A 6,073-nucleotide genomic window follows, 5' to 3' on the forward strand; every position below is an offset into this window, starting at 1 on the left:
TATCTCTTCTTCGACGTTCTGTATTTGGCTGCTGCAGCGCCACAAACCCCCGCGGAGCCAGACGGTCCTGAAGTCACGTGTAACTGAAAATATCCAATAGAAAACTCTCGTCAAGAGGAAAACTTTTCAAGGCAAAATCATTACATGTCAAATAATCAAATAATCAATATTAATAATCATATATTATGAAGCAATAAGTAACAAACCAGTCAAGTAATTTCAGTTTAACAACTTAAGGCATAAAGAATACAATGTTTAGAATAAATAACATTTCAAATTCATTTTTAAATCACATAAAATGCTTTTTGTTTTTTTTCATTCGTCATATCCATATAATAGCTGTAAATAATTAGGCCGTGGCTGCCGAGCCGCGGCGCGGTCAAATGGCCCAGCAGTTTCAGGAACCGTGGCACTGCCATAATATAGCCTCATGGCTAACCCTAACCCTGACCCTGACCCTGACCCTGACCCTGACCCTAACCCTGACCCTGACCCTAACCCTAACCCTGACCCTAACCCTAACCCTGACCCTGACCCTAACCCTAACCCTGACCCTGACCCTAACCCTGACCCTGACCCTGACCCTAACCCTGACCCTGACCCTAACCCTAACCCTGACCCTGACCCTAACCCTGACCCTGACCCTAACCCTAACCCTGACCCTGACCCTAACCCTGACCCTAACCCTAACCTTAACCTTAACCTTGACCCTGACCCTAACCCTGACCCTGACCCTAACCCTAACTCTAACCCTGACCCTGACCCTGACCTTAACCCTAACCCTAACCCTAACCCTGACCCTGACCCTGACCCTGACCCTAACCCTAACCCTGACCCTGACCCTGACCCTAACCCTAACCCTAACCCTGACCCTGACCCTGACCCTGACCCTGACCTTAACCCTAACCCTAACCCTGACCCTGACCCTAACCCTAACCCTAACATTAACCCTAACCCTAACCTTAACCCTGACCCTGACCTTGACCTTGACCTTAACCTTAACCTTAACCTTAACCTTAACCTTAACCTTGACCCTGACCCTAACCCTGACCCTAACCTTAGGCCGCGCGCCGCGGCTCTGTAGACACTCCCATAAAAATTATTATAAAGATTATGAGAGTAATTTCTAAGTTATCTGTTTTTATTATTATTATAATAATTATTATTATTATTATAATTATTATATCTCTTATTATCTCTGTGCCGCGCCACTGGAATTGTCCCATTGTGGGACAAATAAAGGTTGATAAGACAAACCTTTTACTTTGCACTTACTTATTACTTAATATGAGATTTACTCAAAATGTTTATGATGTTTACCAAGTTAAAGGTCTCTTTTGTACAGAATACAGAGCTGCCAATGGTGCTTCAATCAGCCAATATCACGTCTTCACTATTGTGATGGTTAAAAATGTATTTAAAAAATAACATGAACAATAAATATTAACAGCAAAAATAAAAAAAAATGACTACAAGAAAAATAAAATAAAATAACAACCAAAAAATCTTGTCCCAGTGGATGCTGCAGATCCCGGTTTGATGGAACCAACAGCAGAGATGAGATCCTGTGGTCCCCAAACCGGACACCCTCTGACCCCTGACCACACCCTCTGACCCCTGACCACACCCTCCGACCCCTGACCAGACCCTCCGACCCCTGACCACACCCTCCGACCCCTGACCACACCCTCCGACCCCTGACCACACCCTCCGACCCCTGACCAGACCACACCCTCCGACCCCTGACCACACCCTCCGACCCCTGACCAGTCCGACCCCTGACCACACCCTCTGACCCCTGACCACACCCTCAGACCCCTGACCACACCCTCTGACCCCTGACTGTGACTAGAAATTCTGTTCATAAAAACTATGAACAGAACCGGTGACAAAGCACAGCCCTGAGGAGCCCCTCATGCACTGGGAACAGGTCTGACTCACTGCAGTGAACACAGCTCCTGCTCCGGTCATACAGGGACCGGACAGCCCTGAGCAAAGGGCCCCGGACCCCGTACTCCAGGAGAACCCCCCACAGGGGATGGGAATCAGCTCCTCCAAATCCGAGGTCATGGTTCTCGACCGGAAAAAGGTGTCTTGCCCTCTCCAGGTGGGTGGGGTGTCCTTGCCCCAAGTGGAGGAGTTCAAGTATCTCGGGGTCTTGTTCACGAGTGAGGGAAGGATGGAGCGTGAGATCGACAGTTGGATCGGTGCAGCGGCTGCAGTGATGCAGTCGCTGCACCGACTGTTGTGGTGAAGAAGGAGCTGAGTCAAAAGACAAAGCTCTCGATTTACCGGTCGGTCTAGGTTCCTACCCTCACCTATGGTCATGAGCTTTGGGTAGTGACCGAAAGAACAAGATCACGGATACAAGCGGTCGAAATGAGTTTCCTCTTCAGGGTGGCTGGGCGCTCCCTTAGAGATAAGGTGAGTAGCTCAGTGACACGGGAGGAGCTTGGAGTAGAGCCTCCAGCTCCTCCAGCTGAGGTGGCTCGGGCATCTGTTCCGGAGCCTCCTGGGCTCCTCCCTCGGGAGGTGTTTCAGGCATGTCCCACCGGGAAGAGGCCCCGTGGAAGACCCAGGACACGCTGGAGGGACTATGTCTCTCAGTTGGCCTGGGAACACCTCGGGATCCCCCCGGAGGAGTTGGAGGAAGTGTCTGGGGAGGAGGAAGTCTGGGAGTTCACAAGAGTCTGTTTCCCTTCTTCTCCCGGACATGTCGCTTGTCGCTGGCTCGTCAGATATGGTGTTAAAACTGTAAAAAAATAATAATACTTGTTTTTATGGAAGACAAAAACTGATTAAAATGCTAAATAAAGAGGGGAGCAGCTATGTGTGGCAAGACGAGTGTTTTTGTATTGTTTTATTATATATATATATATATATATATATATATATATATATATATATATATATATATATATATATATAACAAATCAAAAAAGATCAACAACGCCAATGGAGATGAATCCAGAAAAATAATTCAAATAAAAGGAGACACAGGTGAACGAGGCAGCGCTGGAGGAAAAAGTTACATCATTTATTTTCACTTTGCTGAGGTTTATCTGAGGTTTAACTGAGGTTTAACTGAGGTTTAATTGAGGTTTAACTGAGGTTTATCTGAGGTTTATCTGAGGTTTAACTGAGGTTTAACTGAGGTTTAACTGAGGTTTAATTGAGGTTTAATTGAGGTTTAACTGAGGTTTAATTGAGGTTTAACTGAGGTTTATCTGAGGTTTATCTGAGGTTTAACTAAGGTTTAACTGAGGTTTATCTGAGGTTTAACTGAGGTTTATCTGAGGTTTATCTGAGGTTTAACTGAGGTTTATCTGTCTCTATGTATAAGCTCTATGTATAGCTCTATGTATAAGCTCTATGTATAGCTCTATGTATAGCTCTATGTATAGCTCTATGTATAGCTCTATGTATAGCTCTATGTATAAGCTCTATGTATAGCTCTATGTATAGCTCTATGTATAACTCTATGTATAGCTCTATGTATAGCTCTATGTATAAGCTCTATGTATAAGCTCTATGTATAGCTCTATGTATAGCTCTATGTATAACTCTATGTATAGCTCTATGTATAGCTCTATGTATAGCTCTATGTATAGCTCTATGTATAAGCTCTATGTATAGCTCTATGTATAGCTCTATGTATAAGCTCTATGTATAGCTCTATGTATAGCTCTATGTATAAGCTCTATGTATAGCTCTATGTATAACTCTATGTATAGCTCTATGTATAAGCTCTATGTATAGCTCTATGTATAGCTCTATGTATAACTCTATGTATAGCTCTATGTATAGCTCTATGTATAAGCTCTATGTATAGCTCTATGTATAGCTCTATGTATAAGCTCTATGTATAGCTCTATGTATAAGCTCTATGTATAAGCTCTATGTATAGCTCTATGTATAGCTCTATGTATAACTCTATGTATAGCTCTATGTATAACTCTATGTATAGCTCTATGTATAGCTCTATGTATAAGCTCTATGTATAGCTCTATGTATAACTCTATGTATAAGCTCTATGTATAGCTCTATGTATAACTCTATGTATGGCTCTATGTATAACTCTATGTATAGCTCTATGTATAGCTCTATGTATAGCTCTATGTATAAGCTCTATGTATAGCTCTATGTATAAGCTCTATGTATAGCTCTATGTATAGCTCTATGTATAAGCTCTATGTATAGCTCTATGTATAAGCTCTATGTATAACTCTATGTATAGCTCTATGTATAGCTCTATGTATAAGCTCTATGTATAGCTCTATGTATAACTCTATGTATGGCTCTATGTATAGCTCTATGTATAACTCTATGTATAGCTCTATGTATAGCTCTATGTATAAGCTCTATGTATAGCTCTATGTATAGCTCTATGTATAAGCTCTATGTATAGCTCTATGTATAAGCTCTATGTATAGCTCTATGTATAGCTCTATGTATAGCTCTATGTATAGCTCTATGTATAAGCTCTATGTATAGCTCTATGTATAGCTCTATGTATAACTCTATGTATAGCTCTATGTATAGCTCTATGTATAAGCTCTATGTATAAGCTCTATGTATAGCTCTATGTATAGCTCTATGTGTAGCTCTATGTATAACTCTATGTATAGCTCTATGTATAGCTCTATGTATAGCTCTATGTATAGCTCTATGTATAAGCTCTATGTATAGCTCTATGTATAGCTCTATGTATAAGCTCTATGTATAGCTCTATGTATAGCTCTATGTATAAGCTCTATGTATAGCTCTATGTATAACTCTATGTATAGCTCTATGTATAAGCTCTATGTATAGCTCTATGTATAGCTCTATGTATAACTCTATGTATAGCTCTATGTATAGCTCTATGTATAACTCTATGTATAGCTCTATGTATAGCTCTATGTATAAGCTCTATGTATAGCTCTATGTATAGCTCTATGTATAAGCTCTATGTATAGCTCTATGTATAAGCTCTATGTATAAGCTCTATGTATAGCTCTATGTATAGCTCTATGTATAACTCTATGTATAGCTCTATGTATAACTCTATGTATAGCTCTATGTATAGCTCTATGTATAAGCTCTATGTATAGCTCTATGTATAACTCTATGTATAAGCTCTATGTATAAGCTCTATGTATAGCTCTATGTATAACTCTATGTATGGCTCTATGTATAGCTCTATGTATAGCTCTATGTATAAGCTCTATGTATAGCTCTATGTATAGCTCTATGTATAAGCTCTATGTATAGCTCTATGTATAAGCTCTATGTATAAGCTCTATGTATAGCTCTATGTATAGCTCTATGTATAACTCTATGTATAGCTCTATGTATAACTCTATGTATAGCTCTATGTATAGCTCTATGTATAAGCTCTATGTATAGCTCTATGTATAACTCTATGTATGGCTCTATGTATAGCTCTATGTATAACTCTATGTATAGCTCTATGTATAGCTCTATGTATAAGCTCTATGTATAGCTCTATGTATAGCTCTATGTATAACTCTATGTATAGCTCTATGTATAGCTCTATGTATAAGCTCTATGTATAAGCTCTATGTATAGCTCTATGTATAGCTCTATGTATAGCTCTATGTATAACTCTATGTATAGCTCTATGTATAGCTCTATGTATAGCTCTATGTATAGCTCTATGTATAAGCTCTATGTATAGCTCTATGTATAGCTCTATGTATAAGCTCTATGTATAGCTCTATGTATAGCTCTATGTATAAGCTCTATGTATAGCTCTATGTATAACTCTATGTATAGCTCTATGTATAAGCTCTATGTATAGCTCTATGTATAGCTCTATGTATAACTCTATGTATAGCTCTATGTATAGCTCTATGTATAACTCTATGTATAGCTCTATGTATAGCTCTATGTATAAGCTCTATGTATAGCTCTATGTATAGCTCTATGTATAAGCTCTATGTATAGCTCTATGTATAAGCTCTATGTATAAGCTCTATGTATAGCTCTATGTATAGCTCTATGTATAACTCTATGTATAGCTCTATGTATAACTCTATGTATAGCTCTATGTATAGCTCTATGTATAAGC

Source organism: Eucyclogobius newberryi, unplaced genomic scaffold (assembly GCF_026437365.1).
Source record: "Eucyclogobius newberryi isolate DKJ021-1_F unplaced genomic scaffold, fEucNew1.0.hap1 SCAF_15, whole genome shotgun sequence".
NCBI lineage: Eukaryota > Metazoa > Chordata > Actinopteri > Gobiiformes > Gobiidae > Eucyclogobius > Eucyclogobius newberryi.